The following is a 22,148-nucleotide window of genomic DNA, read 5'->3' on the forward strand; positions in this document are numbered from 1 at the left end:
TTACTCATCCATATAACAATCAATTTTCAAGGGCTACTAATAATATTCTTTTGTTTCCCTGAAGTGGTTTAAAGAGTTTTCACAGGATTTGTCTGCTTCCAAATAAAGTATGTGCCAGGCTCCAGCAAGTGTACACCACCTTTCATTGAAATACTTTAAATATAATTTCATATCAAAAGACTTGTGAACACATTCCGCAAGGGCAATAACAAAGGTAAAATTCTTATCGGTCTCAATGGAACAAACATTTGTCTGTTACAATATAAGGCTGCTGTCAGGATTGAGGACAGAATATTGTGTGCCATCTAATTTCCTGAAAGTCAAGTGTTAGTATTTCTCCTTTAAAGAACGTATTTCCCCCACTTTTGCTCACAGTGTAGAATCATAAACTTGAAAGTTCTTGTAGGCCATCTCATCCAGCTTCCTGCTTGATGCAGGGCATAGAGAGCAAGAGCATCCCCAACAGATCCAGGGCTGCTCAACTTCGGCCCTCCTGCAGATGTTGGCCTACAATTCCCATAACCCTGGCTATTGGCCTCCGTGGCTGGGGATTATGGGAGTTGTAGTACAAAAACAGCTGGGGTGCCTAAGTTGAGCAGGCCTGGTCCAGCCTCTGCTTGAAGACTTCCAGTGAGGGAGAGTCCATTACCTATCTAGGTAATTAGTTGCATTGTTGAGATGCTCTCATCAGTGGGAAGCTTCTACAAATGAGCAGCTAAAATCTACCTTCTTGTAATTTAAGACTATTAGATCTAGTCATGCCTTCTGGGGCAAGAAAACAGGTCTGCCTTATGAGATATCCCTTCAGGTACCTGAAGTGTGGTATCGTGTCCCTGCTCCATATTTTCTTCTCAGGCCTTCGCATACACAGTTTCTTCAACCTTACCTCGGAGGACATGTTGTTGAGATCACGGACCTCATTTCCAGACTCCCCTGAATCTATTCAAATTTGTCTACATCCTTCTTAAAATGTGGCCCCCAGAACTGAACATGGTACACCAGATGAGGTCTGAAGACTGCAGAATAAAGGAGTACTATGACATCTTGTGACTTGTAAATGATGGTTCTATTAATGCAGCGTAAAGCTGCAGTTGCCTTTTTTGCAGCTGTATTATACTGCTGAATCATGTTCAGCTTGTAATTGCCTGCAATTCCAAGAGGCTTTTCACAGGTAGTAATGTCAAGCCAGGTATTGCCCATTCTATACCTTTGCATTTATCTATTTATTTGCCTGATGCCCAAACCTTGCATTTCTGTTTAATTTCATGTTGTTTGTTTCAGCTCAATTTCCTATTCTATCAAGACCATTTTGAATTTTATTCGTTTCTTCAGAGATGTTAGCTACCCAGTTTTGTGTCCTCTGCAAATCTAAATCCCTTCTTCTTATCAGTAGGTTGAAGAGTATCAGGACAGAGCCCTCTGACACCCACTTAAAATTCCCCTCCAGTTACTTTTCAATTTCCAGATTTTTATTGTACAAGCCAAAGCCCATGAGAAAACCTTCTGCAGCTGCATGCAAACCTACTGGATACTCTTTGAGTATGGTTTTCCAACCAGTTATGAATATACTTGACAGTATTATCATCTGTCCCCTCATTTGACTATTTTGCTAACCAAAAAATATCATATTGAACATGGTCAAATGCTCTACTGAAATCAAGATAAATTATAGCCACAGCATACCCACATTCCACAGATAAAATAAGTTTAGACTGGCAGGAATAATACTTCTGCTTATCACTGCATTATTATCAAGATGCTTACAGACTGACTGTTTAATAATATATTCTAGAATCTTCCCTGATACCAAAATTAGACTGACCAGTCTGCAGTTTCTAGATCTTCCTTCCATTTTTTTGGTTACATTTGGACATTAGCCCATCTCCAGTCTTGTGGCACCTCAACCATTCTCTAGGATTTCTCAAAGATGATAATCAGAAGTTCTGAGGGTCCATAAAAAGTTCTTTTGGTACCTCAAAATGCAATTTATTTGACCCTGAATATATGAACTTTTAAAAGTGTTTTCTGACCAATTTCTTTCCAGTCTTAAACTGCAATCCTGACTACTAACCAATAACAGTGTTTTTGTGAGATTACACACTGTTTCCATTTTAGAAGAAGATGGAAGAAGAATAGGAATTGAGCAGTTCTGCTTCTCTTTGTCGTGTTTTAGCATTTCACCATCCTTACTAAGAACTGGACCTACCATCCCCTTCCTCTTCCACTACTTCAAACATACCTGAAAAAAGCTTCTCCCCCAACCCGCCTTCTCTTAGTGTTCCTCATCAGTCTAACCTTGTTCTCATTTTTAGCTTTCTTCAGCCTGCTGGTGGAGAGAGTGTAAGATAACAAGAAACCTAGTGAGCCTGCAGTAATCCTTGGGTATTGAGCAGAGGCTGTTGGGGAAATATTCAGAGAAGCTGCTACCTCCCCAGACTTCAGCCCACAGTATTGAGAGCAAGGATTGCAAGCAGCCCAAATCCCAATGAGCTCATCCCATTTCAAATCAAATGCATCTCAATGATTTAATCAACTGCCCCTTCTTTTAAAAAGATGAAACTGGATTAGGAATGTGTTTTATAGTTGCATCCCTCACAAACACAAAGTAATCTTATATTTAACTAAGATTTAACTAAGAGCTTATTCAGAATTCCATTTTCTCCTCCTCCTTTCCCTCCCTTTTTCTTTCTGACTCCAAACCCACAAACTCTACAGGATCCCCACTTGGACAAAATTCTCAGCAACAAAATATAAAAGATACTGGATAGAATAGAACACCACCCTCCACTTTATAACAACCATAATTGAATTGGCTTAAAAATCAGTGACAAGGTCATGAAGTCTTTTAGGTGGTCTCCCATCACACACACTTCTCCTAATTCTTGGGTTCTCTGGTACAGCAGCTTTTAGTGATGTTCTTTCTGTAAGAAGGATTGTCCACCACTTTCATCAGCCTCCTCTGTGAGGTCAAAACTGGAGGCAAGATGAAAGTTCTCTCCAGTTGCTCTCTTGAGACCTGACTCCCTCCCTCCCTCCCTTCCTTTATTGTTATTTGTTCTCATAGTATGCATGCCGGAAAGTCTTGAACTGTTGCATTTATTTCCATCTTCCAATACTCTATCTATCTATCTACATTTTTATTCCACTCTTCCTCTGAGGAGCCCAGAGCGGTGCACATGGTTATGTTTATCCTCACAACAACCCTGTGAGGTAGGTTAGGCTGAGAGATACATGACTGGCCCTGAGTCATCCAGTGAGTTTCATGGTTGAATGGGGATTCAAACCCGGGTCTTCCCGGTCCTAGTCTAACACTCTAACCACTATGCTATGCAGATATAGAATTATTTGTTTTGGTCCAGAATATTGGGAACATTCCTTTCTCACTTTATAAGGCAGCCATACTCATCATAGTCTCCCACCTGAAATGCTCGATGTCTCACACCCCATATCTGATACACATACAATTTGTATTTTTGTTGCTTCTCCCTTACCCAGTCACAAATCTCTGCAACCTCAGGGTGAGATGGCATGGAAAGCCCTAACAGTTGTTGCTATTCTATAAGTTTGGTGGTAGCTTTGCATACTCTTAGCAGTTCAAAAGGTGGTTTTCTTGTAGTGCAATGAGGAGTAGTTGGATAAGCAAATAGAGTTCCAAAGATTGCCTCTTTTCAGGATCATTGTTGCATAGAAGCCAATGGTACAAGGAAATATTCTTGTTTTATCCCATCATTATGCAAATATTGTTCCATTTCAAATGAGTTAAGCCGTGTCCCATTGTCAGTTATTAGTTCTTTTGGAAGACTTTCTCTCACAAAAACTGCAGCCATTAATTGGATCATCTTGTTTGTAGTAATGTCAGCAAATGAAACTTCTGGGCACCTGGAATAATAATCCACCATCACTATAACAAATCTTTGGTTTGTGGGTTAGTTATCAAAAGGCCCCATTATATCATTAGCATGTTTTTCCCAGGGACCATTGGGATACTCTACTGGCATCAAGAGAGTGGCAAAATCTTCTGTAACTTTTCAGATACAGCTTAAGCCAAGCAGTGCCTGATCACATCTTCAATGTGTTTGTCCATACTTGGCCACCAAAAACTGATTCACCTTTTAGTCAAGCTCATGCCCAGGTGACCTCTGTGGGCAATTTTGATCACTTTTTCTTGTATGAAAGTTGGCACCACCAAATGATCAGTCCTCAGCACCAGGTCATTGAGAAGAGACAGCTCACTCACTACATGTATGCATGGTTGCAGATGTTCAGGTACCTTATTTTTCTGTGGCCATCGCTTAGTCATGTAAGATTTAAGTTCAGTATAAGCACTTGATCAGCACTGAGGGCCGCTATCCATTCAGAAGACCTGATCACTCCACGAGTGGATGAAGCTATTTGCACAATTACGACTCCTTCATCCTGATCTTTTGGGATTTCTTTTTGGCCAGGAAGTGGAAGTCGAGATAAATAGTCTGCAGCTGTATTCTGAAGACCTGGAAGATATTCCACCTGGAAATCAAAATCAATAAGTCTGGTGATCCATTTTGGCTATTTTGGGGGGTCACTTGACTTGACCCCTGAGTAGTAAATAAAGCAGATAAAGGTTTATGGTCTGACCTTAAGGTGATTTTTTTGCCCCACAAATAAATCCTGAAGTGTCTCCCAGAAACATACCAGAGCTTCTTTTTCGATGACAGAATACATCTCCTCTGAAGCAGTGAGAACTCTGAAAGCAAAGGCAATTGTAACTTCCCTGTCCCCTTTTTGATGGGTCAAGTCAGCACCCAAACCATATTCAGAAGCATCAATGGTAACAATAGTGTGCCTGTTGGTATCAAAAGAAGCGAGAGCAGGGCTTTCAGCAATGGCCAATTTGCTAGTCTGAAAACTAGCCTTGCAGGATGCATCCCAGTTAAATGTTAGGTTCTTTTTTGGGGGGGAAATGACACAATGGAGCAACTTTTGAGTCAAATAGCCTAACAAATTTAGAGTAATACTCACAGAGTCCTAAAAATGAGCAAAGTGCATCCTTGTGTGGGTCTGGTGCTTCCCGAAAAGCTTTCACCCAGTCTGCTTTTGGATGCATGCCACTCTGAGATATTGTGCGTTCCCAAGACGTGTGTGCAAAACAGACATTTCTCTACTGAGATAGTATGTCTGTGTTGCCGGACTTTTCTGTCAGTTAAGTATCATGCTCCTCAATGGTTTTGCCATATACTAAAATGTCATCCTGAAGATAAGTAATGCCATCCATAATACCAAAAATTGCATGCATCATTCTTTTGAAAAATTGCGAGACCTGGGACCGGGTATGCAAGATCTTGCCCTGAGATCCCACAGGAACAGGATGTCTTGTGAGACTTCCAGCGAGAGCCCGAGATCTCGCGAGAACATCGACAGGATTTCGGGGCTATATAGAGAGCCTATAGCCAGTGATGAGGGGCCAGACTGGGGAGAAGAGAGCTGGTCTTGCGGTAGCAAACATGACTTGTCCCCTTAGCTAAGCATAGTTTTGGCTCATTGTTGGCCTTTAAGAGAGCCCTGAAATTCATTTATTTGACACAACTTCAGATCTTGAGTGGGGGGGGGGGAATAATAGTCCCAAGACATGGTGGGGGGAAGGTATGTGCAGTTAGAATCTACATAATAGAAATATTATATTATTAGAAATATCTTATTTATATTATAAATGTTGTTTCAGCTTTGTTTGGGCTTTCTCCTGCCCAGTGGTGAAATGGACATAGGAAATTACGGGATTACAGACATAGGAAGCTGTCTTATACCGAGTCAGTATTGTGTTTTTAAATTGTTCTTAAATGTTTTTAACTGGTTATAAACTGTTTGTTTTGATATTGTTTGTCTTTATATTGTTTTAAGCTGATTGTTTTAAATGGTTGTTGGTTCAGTTTTGGTTTTGGTTGTTGTACATTGCCCAGAGCCTTTGGATGGCTAGGGCAGTATAGAAAAGTAATAAATAAAAATAATAAATAAATAAAATTTGTTTTTATATTGTTTTAAGCTGATTGTTTTAAATGGTTGTTGGTTCAGTTTTGGTTTGGGTTGTTGTACATTGCCCAGAGCCTTTGGATGGCTAGGGCAGTATAGAAAAGTAATAAATAAAAATAATAAATAAATAAAATTAGAAGTGTGCCATTTGATTTTCTCATAAGAACAATGGGAGAGACCCATTCTGATGAATGAACAGGCTCTATGATGTCAGTTTACTGTAGTCTTAGAAGCTCCTCTCTACGTGGTTGGTGCAATGCTATGGATTCACAGCCAGAACATTCACAAGCTTTGCAGGCTCACACATTTATCTAGTTCAAAATCTCGTCACCAAATTTTTTATAACTGCTTCTGTCACTGCGTAATCTTATATAGATTTAACTAAGAGTTTATTTAGAAACAACTCCATTTTCTCCTTCTCCTTCTCTTTTCCCTCCCATTTTCTTTCTGACTCCACCCCTGACTCTCTGCAGGATCCCCACTGGGCAAACTTCTAAACAACAAAACATAAAAGATATGCACAGAATACAACAGAATGGACTAAAGAAGTAATATTTATCCCAACAAATTTAAACATGTATTATGAGGATTACTAGGGGGTTTTTTAGCCCTAAAATTGCAAAAGGAAGTTGAGTTTGAGTTCTTAAGTATAAGCCCACGGTTAGGGTTTATAATCTTAGTTCCAAATCTCTAAACTCTTTGAGAGTTTAAAACTTTATAAACCCTCAAATAAATAGAGTTTCAGTTTCAAGTCTGCCTATGTTTTTACCACTTTTAGAAACATGAGACTTTAAGGCTTTATAAACTAGTTCTGTTTTGTATACAGAAGGATTAAAGAGATGTGTAAACAATTAAACCTCCCTGCACACACACCTGCAGCTCCAAGAATATTCATTAAACTCTACTGTCAACAGTACTGAAAACCTGGGCTTCCAAATGGAAGTCCAGAGACAGTTAAAAACCCTGTAGCTTAGCATACTGCCTTCCAGCATTGTCATATTAGGATGACTAGAAACAATTCTTGTGTTTCAATATGCAGAAATACTAAGGGAATATTACAGGAATGAAGAAATCATCATTTTTAAACTGATAGTTATGGTTATAATATGGTCATAAATTAAGTAAGTTCTGAGATTTGATTATATATCCCATAAAGGTTCTGAACAAGTTGCTGACCACACATAATGGAAGACTGGATGAAATCCAGCCTGAATGCCAATGTGCAATGTAGAAATTAGAATTCATAGAGAATTAAAGAGAAATTTTTAATTTATTCAGTGCAAAACAAATACTAGTTCAAGCATATGAATGTTGCACACACACGTGCAGAGTCAAAATGAAATTATGATTAAATTTCAGGGCAAGTATAGCAGCAGCTTCAATCAAAATAGTAAAAAAACTGAGAAATCAACTGAATGCTGTGATGTGAATTCTTTTTACTACCATAAAAATTAAGGGCAGAACATCTTAAACAAAATTACAAGTCTGATCCCTAGCTCTGCATGTTTACATGGCTTGTTTTCTTTTTCCTTTTCAGAAGATCAGAGGTATATTTTGTTTGAGTTTTCTGCAGCAGATATGCTTTTTAAAAAAACAAGAAGAACTGATGGCATTTCAACCAAATGAGATTCAAATGCCTTGGGGCCAACCAGCTTTCCAAAACAGAAGCTCAGCGGCAATGTATCAGGCTTGCACAGCTTCTGACCCATTAAGCCTAATGCAGCCATGGATGATGACCAACTAGGGGCTTGATAAACTTCCTGCCTTTGCTGCTTGCCAGGCAACTACAGAATCGGAGATGTTCTCAAGCACATGGCAGGTGAGCAGCACACAGCTTTATGAGTTACAAATTGTACAAGATTGCAGTGCATTCAGATTTTGTTTACAGGTGCATAAGGGTTTCTGCACAGTTGTGGATTAGCAGTGTAGGCACCACTAGAGGTGAGCTTTCCATTTCTGTCTGTCACCCATCAGCACTGTTGGATAACAGCAGCACAGGCTCTCCACCATCACAACCTGGAATTCCTGTGGTCACCACTACATAGAATTTGAGAGTTGAAAGGAACCTGGGGGATACCTTCTAATCCAATCCCGGCCCCTTGCTCAGTGTAGGAAACTGCTACAGGAGTCCTTCCAGATTGCCATCCAGTCTCTGTTTGAAAGCCCCTATAGAAGGTGGGCCCACAACTATGTGAGGTGGACTGCTCTACTGGCAAAAAGCACTTCAGTTAGGACCCTTCTATTTACGATTAGCAAGCTGCTTGCTTATAAGAGAACAAGAGCACCAGAGAACAAGTCCACTCTATTTCTGACAGCCCTTCAGAAGACAGCTGTCATATCTCCCTACAGACTTCTCTCTTCCAGGCTAAACATAACAATCTCCTTTAATCATCCTCATAGAAACATCATTGGTTTCCAGTTCCTACACAATCTTTGTTGCTCTCCTCTGAACCTGTAGTAGTTTATCAATATCCTTCTTAAAGTGCAATCCTCAGAACAGGACACATAGGGCAACATCCAAACTAATGTTGCCCTCACATTACAAGGCATCATATGCACAAAGATCTCCACCTCTCTCTTCTGCCCCTGATGTATGTCCTTGAAGATCTTCCAGCCATCAGGGACATATTTTCAGGAAACAGCAGAGGGAAGACAGGGATTATCAGAAATAGGTGCATGTGTGAAACATTCTAATGCAAAGGCAGAGCTAGTCTGGGTGCTGCCCAGTATTTCAAGTGAGGTCAGACCAGCTTAGAATAAAGTGAAACACTTACTCCTCGTGATCTGGTCACTATGCCCCTGTTAATGCAGCCCAAGACTGCACTAGCTTTTTAGCAGCTGTACCATTGGGTTTGCTTATGTCTAACGTGTAGTCTTCGAAGATAATTTTCACACAGACTGCTGCCAAGCCTGCTTGCTATATGTTGGGAATTCTCTCTGGTAGGAGAAACCCTTTTTCATTATAGCAGAGTGCACAGAGGCACAACACAGCAGAATTTAGTTAGGCATATGTGTATGCTGAGAGTAAAGTAACTTGGAGCCAGTTCATAGTTTCAAATCAATATAAGTGGTATTAATTAGAGAACTCCATTCTAGATAGGAAAGTGAGGAGTTAGGATCTCTAATCTAGCTATCTGCATCTCTGCACAAATGGTGCAGGGGAGAGGAGCTTGCATGTTGCAAGGTAGAAGGAAAGGAAGAGAAGGGAGAGAGGAAGGAAGTGGCTGGAAGGAAGGAAGTACCTAAGATTAGCAATCTACACATCAAAGGGATAGTGTCAGAGCAGTAGAGAAGGAATGACCAATGTCTTGACCCTCTAGCCCTCTGACTCACTAGTCTGTCCTCCTATGTCATTGAGACAAGAGACAGTGCATAGTCCTTCACTTCCAACACTATACTTGTGTATTTGAGGGTTGTTGTTTTTAATCTAAGTGAAGGATCTTAAATTCATCTTTGTTGAACTTAATCTTGTGGGTTTGGCCCAGTTTTGAAGCCTATCAAGATCCATTTGAGTCTCTATTCTTCTTATCAGCTTCATGTTATCTGCATATGTGATAATCATAGAGCTGGACAATGTTTTGTAGGTCATCTAGTCCAGCCCCCTGCTCAATGCAGAAGATACAGAGCTAGAGCATCCCTAACAGATTTCTAACACACTCTCTCTAACGTCTGCATAAAGACCTCCAGCAGGGAGAGCCCATCACTTTCTTAGGTGGGAGCTCACCTGGGCCTCTGATGAATTGTACACAATTTTTTAAATTGTGACATCTTCCCTTTGAATTTCTTCATTCTGCTTTTGCTGGGGAGTTGTGACAAGTTACCTCAAGTCTGAGGCAACCCTTATTCAATGCTGTTAGTCACTAATGAAGCATTTGATGAGGAGCGGCCACACCTCCTTCTGTGTCTTTGTCCCATATGTATCCCTATTAGGAACATATTTGTTTATTGGCTTCTATTTTATTTCCAGACACAATTCAAAGTGTGGGTCTGACCTATAAAGCTCTAAACAGACTGGGACCAGGGACAGACTGTCTTCTTCCATATGAATCTGTCCGTCAATTAAAATCATCATGAGCCCTGAGAATAGTTGTGGTGAATTGGTCTTAAATATAGCTCCTCACATCTGGGACATAGTAAGCAGAGGTCAGGCAGCAAACCATCTGGAAGACAGAGAAGTGTAGTCAAATGCTACAAACAACTTGTGGAAAACCTAGGGAGAGTATGAAGTCCCCTGAATGTTGCCCTGATGTGAATGCTGAAATATCTATGTTGGTATAGGCCCTCTCATTTTCCCCTACAGAATGTCTACATGTGTCTGACATATTGAGAGTAAGAGATAATATGGAACAAAAATATTATGAACAAAAATCAGGAATAGTTTCATTAAAATAGGCTGAAATGTCATCTCATCTCATCCTTTCAAAAGCCATATACAGAAGATGGTGGCATGGATTTGGTAAGGTGGTGAAATGTTTGGTTTTCTTCACAATATGTTTTCTGCTGCTTGGTGGCTGTGTGTGTGGGAGGAACATATTGCTGACTTAAAGAGCTGTGTTTGCCTGGAGTAGAGGCTAGGAATTTGTTTCACACAGATCTGTCTTCATCTAAATAAATGTGTCATATTTTTAAGATTGAACATTGTATGTAATAAAAATTGGCATTATCTCTGAAAAGCCTTGCAGCAAGCAATTGCTGAAAACCAGGTCTATGACAATCACGAATAAAGATTACCATATGGTCTACTTTTGAGGAAGGAGACAAGGTGGCCACTTCAGATTCTTACCAAAGCAGTAATCATGTTGCTATTTAAAGCACCAAAGCACAAATGATAATAAATCTTGAAAAGTTTAGTAAAGCTGTCAAACATGCAGTGTTCCCTGCTCTAGTTGAGGAATTTTTCAGATGTCAACCTGCTACTCCTCCATCCAACATCTCTGGGGCTCTTTCAGAAAACAACATCCATAATGAAGCATGCAGAGTTGTGATTATTATCTGCCACTTAAAAGTGGGGGTGGGGTGGAGAAGAGAAAAGGCAGAACACTAGATGGTTAAAAAAAAAAGTCTAAATCTAAGGGTGGGGGAGAAATAATCTAAATCTAAGGAAAATTACATGCATACAGTATAGCACATTTTCCTAAGCACTTATTTGTATAGATTACCCAATAACAACCATTCTGTAAGGTAGGCCAGTTTTGTTTCTCCACAATATAAGGGGCTGAGTCAGAGTAGCTTGCCTAAGGGCATGTACCTGAGATTTGAGTAGGGGACTTGCATTTCACCACCATACCGCAATACTCGAGCTATCCGCTGGCTTCCTTTATTGCCCCAAAGCAAATTGCAGAGTCAGAGCCAACAATATGCCAAACTGAATATTACCTCGGATCACTGTGACTAAAATTCTCAACACAATTTTCTTCTTGTAAAATCAGGTGCAGGGAGATCAGGGCTAGGTGGCCAGATTTGGCTTTTAAAAAGCCAAATTCTGGCTTACGGCCCATTTGACCCACGAGTATACCCCTTAAGTTCTGGCAACCCTGGATCTGGGCTGTGGTGCAGGGGGAAAGAATGTTTACCCTTTCCCCTTCAATTTTTGTGCTCTTTTGATCTTTGGAGGAATGATACAGCACAAATAGTGTTATATAGAGAGGGGGCAGAGGAGGAGGAGAATAGGGAAGCAAAGGAGAAAAAGGTGCATTACTTGGTTGTTGATTTAGTTGAGCTTTAGTGGGAAGGCTGCTGCTGCTACCCTCAGATGTCCTTGGGTCTTTCCTGATACATCAACCATAGGCTATATTAGGAAATCACTAAGATGCTTATAACTAGTTTGTTTCTTGTCAGAACCGGATAAAAACAGCATGCATGTTAGACCATTATGAGGCCATTGTATCATATGAACCCCAGGCATGACCGGGGTGTCTGCAGGTACAAAAGTCACGAGGCTTGATTTTGGTCATTTAACCGCCACCCCACCCCACCCCACCCCCCAAAAAACTAATCACAGGTACAATGAATCAGTTGCTAAATCTCCTTTGATGTGGTTTAGAGTGCCTCCTGGGTATTTTTCAGATTATACGCTGCATCACTTTCTCAGTGTGTCTGCTAAGTGTGCTTCCGTATTGCCTGTGTTTCAACATTGTGGTTGCTGCACTGTCAGCAAGGTGCTGTACATATTTCTGATGCCTTGTTTGGGCTTTTATTTTATTGCTGTGTTGTAGTCCTATATGGTATATGCCTTGCAGGAAAGTAGCTGTATTTTTCCATTGTAGGAGGCTTGTCCTTTCATTTATGCATTGCAGTGTGGTGTGGCGTGGTGTGGATAGTTCAAATTGCAGTGCAATGATTTATTGATTTTTACAGTCCCTTTCCTCTCCTTCATTCAATAATTTTTCTGTCCCGTTCATGAAATGATCCCACCCCCACTCAGGTTCTTGTGCAAAGGTGCAACCCAATTTTCATCTGCTTTCGGCTTTTGATTGAGATCACATTTGTTTTTGTTTTTCATGAAGCTTATTTTTTGGACACATTTATGTTTCCCCATTCTAGTACACTGTGGATTGGCTGGCTCATTTGGCAGATCAAGGATCTGTTGATATGTAAAGCCACACACACACACAAACACACCAGTCCATTTCTTGTGCAAGGGCGCAATCTCCAATTGATTCCATTTCAGCTTTGCGCAAAGGCACCGATAATTTTTTTTTTAAAGAGTTTGTCGTATTAACAGTTCCCCATCCCCTCCGTGAGCTCATTGGCCCAAAATGGCAGTGAATGTGATTCAGGTGGAATATGGACACCCCCTTCCCAGAAAACCTGCTGCAGTGTTGGGTGATATGAACAGCCACAACCCTGTCACAACTCATTGAAAAACATTGTACTTGTGGTTTCAGGCACTGCCTCATGCCATCACACATTGCAACACTGAATCAAGAGTCAGTTGGAGGCAGGGAGGGAGGGGGAAGGCTGAAGGCGGGGAAGGGGAGAAGCCTTCTTTCCCTACAGGCTAAAAGAATATGAGAGAGAGAGAGAGAGAGAGAGAGAGAGAGAGAGAGAGAGAGAGAGAGCTAACACCCTGGGAAGAGCACAAATGTGTAAAAAGTCAATTAAAAATGGATATTAAAAAACCCCCAAGGACCATACAACGTGAGGGCTGAAATAAAAGTGCATTAAAGTGCAGAAGTGAGGGGCCCTGAGGGCCAACCCTCCATCATCATCATAATCATATTATTATTATTAATTTACACAGTCAGACAGGTGTTATTGACTGGTTTGTTTTATCCAGACATTGAGTCCTTCCCAAGGACCTGGGATGCCAGAATTTTATTGTCAATGTTGTTGCTGTTGTTATAGATATCGTCGCAGAATATAGGCTGTTCCCAGTAAAGCTGCTTTTTGTAATTGGCTGATGGTGATTTCTGTGACCCCTATGGTGTTGAGGTACTCTTCAAGGTCTTTTGGAACTGCACCCAGGGCGCCAATTACCACTGGGATTATTTTGGTCTTTTTCTGCCACAGCCTTTCAATTTCAATTTGTAGATCTTTGTATTTGGTTATTTTTTCTATTTCTTTTTCTTCTATTCTGCTATCCCCTGGTATTGCTATGTTGATTATTTTGACTTATTTTTCTTTCTTCTCAACTACAGTTATATCTGGTGAATTGTGTGGCAGGTGTTTATCTGTTTGTAGTCGGAAGTCCCATAATATTTTTACATCTTCATTTTCTTCCACTTTTTCAATTTTATGGTCCCACCAATTTTTGGCTACAGGTAGCTTGTATTTTTTGCAGATGTTCCAGTGTATCATCCCTGCTACCTTGTCATGCTTTTGTTTGTGGTCAGTCTGTGTGATCTTTTTTACAACAGCTGATTAGGTGGTCCACGGTTTCATCTGCTTCTTTACAAAGGCGGCACTTGCTGTTTGTGGTGGATTTTTCTACTTTTGCTCTTATTGCATTTGTTCTTAGTGCCTGTTCTTGTGCAGCCAGTACTAAACACTCTGTTTCTTTCTTCAAGTTGCCATTCTTAAGCCATTGCCAGGTCTTGGTGATGTCTGATTTTCCACTTATATTATGCAAATATTGACCATGCAGTGGCTTATTTTTCCATTTTTCTGCTTGGTTCTTGACTTGTTCTTTCTTGTAGGCCTGCTTTGTTTCATTGGTGTTGAATAGTTTCACGTTATTGACCATTTGAAGTGCATCTTCTTAACTGTCCTTGATATATTCTGCAAGGCCTCTTTTCTCCTCCTCTACTATTTGATGGACTTGCAGCATTACTCTTCCACCCGAGCTGCGAGGGAGGTATAGCCTATCGACATCACTGTGGGGGTGCAGAGTATGATTGATGGTCATGATTTTCCTGGTCTTACGATTTGGCATCTCTAGTTCTGCCTGGGTCCAGTCGTTTATTTCTGTAGTGTATCTGATAACAGGTATAGTCCAGGTGTTTATGGCTTGTATGGTGCTCCCACCATTGAGTGTGGACTTGAGGATTTTTCTAACTCTCCTGATGTATTCACTTCCCATTTTTCTTTTAACTTCAGTGTGTGTGATGTTATCAGCCAGGAGAATGCCCAAGTATTTGTAATGTTCTTTCTCTTCCAGGTTCTTGATCTTTGGGCAGTTCTTGATCCATTGGGCAGTTCTATTCCTTCCGTTTTTGTTATTTTTCCTCTCCTCATTAGTGATGCAGCACACTTGTCTAGTCCAAACTCCATTGCTATATCGCTACTGAATATATGGACAGTGTTTAGCAGTGATTCGATTTCTGACTGGGACTTTCCATGCAACTTCAGATCGTCCATGTACAGCAGATGGTTGATTTGACTTGATGTTTTAGATGTTTGGTATCCGAGGCCTGTTTTGTTTAGTATTTGTGAAAGTGGAGTCATGGCGATTACAAACAACATAGGGGATAGTGAGTCCCCTTGGAAAATGCCTCTTCTAATGCTAAGCTGTCCAAGTGTCTTGCCATTGATTGTTAACTGTGTACTCCAAATGCTCATTGCTTTTTAAATAAATATCTGAATGTTTTTGCTGACACCAGTTGTTTCTAAACATTTTAGTATCCATGTGTGAGGCAATGAATCGAAGGCTTTCTTGTAGTCAATCCATGCAACCCTTAGATTGGTTTTTCTTCTCTTGCAATTTTCTAAAATCATTTTGTCAATCAGCAGCTGGTCTTTTGTGCCTCTGGTGTTCGGGCAATTTCCTTTCTGTTCAACTGGAAGCTGTTTGTTAGTTAATAAGTGTTGCATCACTTCATCTGCTATTATTCCAGTTAATAATTTGTACATGGTTGGCAGACAGGTGATCAGTCTATAATTACTTGGAACTGCACCTTTTGCTGGGTCTTTCATGATGAGATGAGTTTTCCCAGTTGTTAGCCATTGTTCAATATCACCTCCTTGCAAAATGTGATTCAACTGTTTTGATAGTTGCTTATGAAGGCTTGTTAGGTGTTTAAGCCAAAAGCCATGCAGTTCATGTGTTGCCTGGCGTAGTCCAATTTTTAATTTTCTTTGCTCTTTCACTTATTAATTCTGGTGTTATTATTAGATCTTGCATTTGTTGGTTACATTTTTTGACCTCTTTCATCCAGCCTGCTTTTTTATTATAATCTATTGGACTGTCCCATAATTTTCTCCAGAATTGCACTGTTTCTTCTTTATTTGGTGTTTCTAGGTTTCTTGCAGTTTCTCCTTCTATGCTTTGGTAGAAACGTCTCTGATTCGACTGGAATTGGAGATTCTGCCTGTGTTGTGTAGTTCTGGCTTCATATCTGCTAATCTTCTTTGACACTGCTGTTATTTGCTGCTTTATTATTTCCAGGACTTCTCTAATTTTCCTTGAATCTAGGTGGTATTTTCGGATCAGATACTGTTTGGTGTTTTCATTCTTCAGCTTCTTGTCTTTCATATCTTTCAATTTACTAGCATCTGATCTAAGCCTGGAGATTTTATTTTCTAATCTAATCTTCCATTTAGGTGATGTACTACTTTCTTGATCTTATATCCGAGCTTGATCTTATATCCGATACAGGTCCATTGATCTTATATCAGAGCTCTTGTGTTGTTATTGTTGCTGCACTGTACATTAGTTGGTTTGTTTCTTGCAAATTATTGGTTGTTATTTCTGCAAGTGTAGCATTGACATCTTTAAATACCTGAGCAAGTTGTTTTTTGGCAACTGTTTTTAGAGCTGGTAGTCGAACCCTGGTGGTTGTTTGGTTCATGTGCTCAGTTATTTTTTGCTTTAGTTCTTGTTGCTTTTCTGTTAAATGGCATTTGGGTTTTTGAGGTGAAGGCAAAGGGGAGGTTGCCCGGTTTTGATTTTGAAACATTTCAGCAACAGTGGTATCCTCTATTTCCAACACCTCCTCCACCTGCGCCTGAGCAACTGCTTCAGTTGGTGGTAATTCTTCTTCCATATCTTGAGCCTGTGTTGCTCTTTCCAGTTCTTCCAGCTCAACTCCTGTGAATACTTTATTTCTTATTATGAATCTTCTCTGGTCTGCTAGCCTTTGTTCTGTTATTTCTGTATCTGGATGCTTCTCTTTCCAAATTTGGTACATTCTTTTTAAATAACCTCTTCTAGTTGGACTAGACTTGTAATAGCAGATCATTATTTCCTTGTTGGCATTTTTCGTATATTTTTTTCGGTTAAGCGACGTGTCTTCCAGTAACTTTGCTGTCTTCAGCCCTGGTTGCTCAACTGAAGATTCTGAGTCCTGTTGCCCACTTGCCACCAGATGTCCAGGGACTCCAGCACCTGGCGCGGTCCTTGTTGACCCGGGCGACGACCCATCCGGTATAGATTTATTAAAGTTACATCGCACCATATTGTTGATGGGAGAGGCACTCTTTGTCTGGCTCCTCTGGTGAGACCTGTCCAGTATGGTGGACCTCTGGCATTGCTCTCACCTTCCTCAGAGCATGCAAGCCCCACAACCACGTCAAGGTAGTGCCTCACTGGGGGTTGTTGTTGTTGTTGTTGTTGTTGTTGTTGTTGTTATTATTATTATTATTATTATTATTATTATTATTATTTTCATCACTAGTGCCAGTAACCATGCCTCTATCAGGTCGTACTATGGTCTACTTATACCTTTGGTTTAGATTTGCCTGTTCTCGATGGGGTTACAATCCCCCTGAAAGATCAGGTACATAGCTTGGGAGTGCTCCTGGATCCCAAACTCACTCTGGTTTCTCAGACTGAGGCAGTGGTCAGGAGCTCTTTTTATCAGCATTGGCTGATATGTCAGCTACACCATTTTCAGGAGGTATATGACCTTAAAACAGTGATGCATATGCTGGTAACCTCCAGGCTCGAGTAGTATAACACATTCTAAGTGGGGCTGTTTTTGTATGTGGTCTGGGAACTACAGCTGATACAGAATGCAGCAGCCAGACTGGTCTTGGGGACAACCCAAAGGTACCATATAACACTGATTTTAAAAGAATTGTACTGGCTGACAATATGTTTCCAAGCAAAAATACAAAGTTCCAGTTAATACATAGAAAGCCCTTAATGGCTTGGATGCAGGGTACCTAAGAGAGAGCCTTCTTTATTATGAACCCTGCCATCTATTAAGATCATCTGGAGAGGTTTGGTTACAGTTGCCACTGGCTCATTTGATGGCGACTCGTGCCTGGAACTTCTCTGTGGGCTAGAAACTATGCGGGGCTTTGGAATATGCTCTCTGCCAAAATAAGAGCATCTCTTTTTCTGTTTGCTTTTAGGAAGACCCTCAGGACACACCTGTTTCTCAGGCTTTTAACTGAAATTAATTCTAAACTGTTTAATTGTTTTTATCCTATGAAATTGTTTTAACTTTTTTATCCTGCGAAATTGTTTTAATTGTTTTTACTCTGTTTTATATTTCTTGTTTTGAATTGTGTGCATTGCCTAGAGATGCACATATCAGGCAGTATATCAATATGATAAACAAACAAACTACTGTCTGGAAAACTCCATGAGTTTTCCATGAGTGTACAGGGCTTTGGTGGAGAATTAGTTACTACTTGGCAAATGGGCATCTGTACTCCTCCAGAGCACTATAGGATTTGTGATGAACTGGATCACCATAGGTCCTGCTGCCTCATTAGAAAATGCCTAGTAAAGCATGGGGCAAGGGATAGCAAAAGAGTGGAAAGCTGGTGGCCTGTTCACCAGAAGGGGTTCCACACTGAGCTGTGCTATGTTGAGGTGTTCTGAAAGCAAACTCTTATTTTAAAAATGCTTGTGTGGATTATCTGTGAGTAAATTAGAGTAGATTCAAAATGCTCTTCTCATTTTCTCAAAAGTGTTCAGGAAACATTTTCCCCAGAAGCCCTCTTGACATACTACGGCCTGGTTTAGATGCATTGTCCAAGATGGCATGTGAAGAAGTGAAAAGTGCATGATTCTACACACACACACACACACACACACACACACACACACTCTTACACTTGATGTGTCATATCTGGCCCAAATCTTCACATGGGGCCAGAATGTCTTCTTTAACTGATCCCCGTGCAGCCCCCGATCCCGCAGCCCCCCCGCCAGCTCTGTAACGGAGCCAGCAGTCATGTGGGCGGCCGATCCAGCCACCCAGGGCTTCCTGCCTGCTCGTCTGCTAAGCCCGCTCTCCCCGCCACCCTGCTAGAGGTGAGTCTCACTGCTCGAGAGACTCGCCTCAATGTATTTGACTCTGTCCTCCATCATAACGACTGCTGATCCAAACTAGCCCCATTTTAAAACTTTTTAACAAAACTTTTTAATATATTTTTTTAACTTTTAAAACTTTTCTCATGACTTCAAAGAGGTGTCACATGTCCCCCCCCCCTTTTTTGCTCTGCCTGTGTCTCCCCCTCCCCCGCCCGCAGTTTATGCTGTGCCTTTTCAGGCAATGGCAGAAGCAGCAGCACTGGGAAGATGGGCCTCTTCCTGGAGGTCAGTTCCATCCAGCTGCTGATTGTTTCCCTGGAGGTCTGCTCAGAATGCTGCTCCATCGTGATGTAGCATCACACCCAGAGGCATTCTGGAAATAAAGATGACAGTCAGATGGAGTTGATACCAGAAAGAGCCTTAGCACTCCCAGCACTATTTCTGCACCAGTTGCAAAAATGCCACATTTAAAAGAGGAAAGAAAAAGGGCTCCCCCTGTTGCTGACATCATATAGTTGCTCCCAAAACTTTACAAGAATTTCTTCTCCACGCCTGAAATTTCTATCGTTCTGTTTCTTCTTTCTAGGAATGTTCTTGGATCAGCTCTAGGGTGAACAACTTTTAAGTGTCTGCTTCTAATGACCCATGGCAGTCACAGGTGCTATGCAGTGGGATAGCTGTGTGAAAATCAATATTGTACATAGTACCCAGATACAGGTACTATGAAAAGCTGGCCCCACAAAAAAGTTAGTGCATGCAGAATTCTGGATGGAGTGTCAGGCAGTCCAACCATCTCAACATGTGGCACTCATGACTAAACAGCGTACAGAGTGGAACCAATCACGCCAGAGCGTATCATGACAATAAGACTTTGGTGGACACCTATGTGGTGGTACAAATGAAGAATGAAACACTTCTTAACTGCAGCTCTATATATATATATATATATATATATATATATATATATATATATATATATTCATTCATATATATATATATATATATATATATATATTCATTCATATATATATATATATATATATATATATATATATATATATTCATTCATATATATATATATATATATTCATTCATATATATATATATATATATATCCTGGCTTTTAAACCTCTGTTAGTGAGGAAAGCCCGGTCTTTCAGCATCTGGCCTCCTTATTGAAACAATAGCATAGTTTCAGCAGTAATCTCGTATAATTTCTGCTGAATAGTAGGGTACATTTAAACAGTTCCAATGGGGTGAACAATACTATTTTAAAGGAGGCTTTGATCATTACTTATCTTTCAGCTGATTATAGGAATCTTGTTGGAAGCTTTCAAAGGGTTTTTAATTTTGACTCTCTTTATGTCTTCAGCCTAGTGCTGACATTAATTTCCCCTATTGCCTGTGAAAAGAAACACAGTTTTGTCTCAGACGTTTTTTGTTCCTTGTGTCATGTCTTTTGTGCATGCAGATGGGACTGATTAATTCCAGGACTTTACTTTCATTGCCACATCCCCCTCTCCACCACTCCTTAAGAAATAAATACATAAATAAAGGGGGAAATGGAAAGGAAATCTGTCTGTGTTTTTAAAGAGTTCAATATATGTTTATCAAACCACAGCAGCTAGGTACTTTTTAGATGTTCCCTTGTGTGAAGTGGAACGGGGTAAGGTGGGGCTTTTGTTGTTGTTTGCGCTTTTTTTTTTTTATGTTTTGGTGAGATTATCTTCAGTTGAATGAGTAATGAAGCTACTTAAGCAGCACTGGTACCCTGAAATAATTGTGATAATTGTGAGAAACATACCTCTAAAGCAGGTCAGTCAGAGGACTGTGAAGCTCTTAAGTCCCCGGTAAGCTCTGAAAACAAGATTTAAGTGGAACTTAATTCATGTATAAGCCGGCACTCACCTAAGGGGTCAAATCTGGCCTTTCTGAATCTCCAGCTTCACACCTGCTAAAATTGAAGGAACCTTAAGATCATAAATTTTCTAAGCCGAAAGAGTTGTGGGTCAAGGATTCATTGATGGATATCTACACCTGTTAGGGGGAAAGAGGTGGCAGCTGGGGTGAGACTATTGATTGCAAAACATTTTTCTTGTGGTGCGATAATAAATACTGGGAAAAGCACCTAAACATATGTTCCTGGTATCGTTTTAAATAAAGACATAGAAATACAGATATAAGTCAGCAAAGTAAGCCTAAATATTTTATTTCAGTGAAACTAACTTCCATATAAATGGGCTCAGAATTGCACCAGAAGAGATAAAGTGTCCTAGGATAAACTTTAGCTTCAAATAAATGGAAATCTGGCCCAATACTCTTTCATCTTTAGCCCTCTTTCAGTGTAGTTACAAATGAGGAAAAGTGGCAGGCCCTAAAGTTGATGAGGAGTCTACAGGACACATTTCCAGTTTCTAGCATTGGCAGAAACAAAATATTAGGTAGAGAATTCATCCATATTATCTACATAAAGTTGCCTTAGCAAAGGTGAATACCAACAGCAAACAGCAGAAAGGAGTGGTAAGTTGTGAAAGCATAGGAACTGCATACATTACAATGAAATAGTCCCTCTCTACTCAAAATCAGTATGTATAATACTGGCCATTGCCAAATGAAAGGCTGCTTTAGAGCCTGGAAGCCTGCATTGGGAACAGCAATTTTCCAGTCCTTGCAGCTACACTGTGCTGCTCAGTGCCCGCAAATGTAAATCTCTTTTAAAATATGAATACTGTTAAGCGTAGAACTGTACTTCTGTGAAATACACTGTCCAATTGCTTGCTCGGACAGAGGAGATAAGAAGCTGTGCTTAGTTAAAAGACTATTTCTGAAGTTGTAATTGCTATTTTGCATGACAAAAGCAACAAACGGAGTTTAATTTATTTTGAAATCACAAAATGTGTTGTTAAAACTCTACAAAGGAACAAGGGCATTCTGAACATCCCCAGTGCAGCCATGACAAAGAAGCATGCACAAAATATATTCCTGTGGAGATGACAACTGTCAAGAGCTGCAAACAGATGTGACGTGCAAAACTGTGAGTTATTCAGGGCTGTAATGTTATGGGGAAGCAATATAAAATACTAGGAGCCAGAGACAAACAGAGCCACATAAGTTGCTCACCCCTTTCTCCACCCGACTGTAAATCATGACGCATGGGAAGATGTGCTCCATCTTCAGCACACAATTCTTCATGATCAGCAGATATGCAAAGAAGAAAGAACAAAACACAACATGGCACATTCTTCTATGCCAATTTTTTCTACTTATTATTCAGTGGAGGCAGTTGCTGAATATAACGACAGAAAAGCGGGGGGGGGGGGCAAAATGATGTGGACCAATGTTTATGAAAATGACTCAACATCTTTTGGAGCCTCAGCTCCTCCTCAGGGAAACAGCTTTTCTTCCATGGCAGACCTACTCATCTGGCATGTAAAAAGGGTGCTCCTTTGGACCCCACCTCCTTTTTTGGTCATCTTTACCTATTAATGCCTCGTCCCTG

Source organism: Hemicordylus capensis, chromosome 3, assembly GCF_027244095.1.
Source record: "Hemicordylus capensis ecotype Gifberg chromosome 3, rHemCap1.1.pri, whole genome shotgun sequence".
Classification (NCBI taxonomy): Eukaryota; Metazoa; Chordata; class Lepidosauria; order Squamata; family Cordylidae; genus Hemicordylus; species Hemicordylus capensis.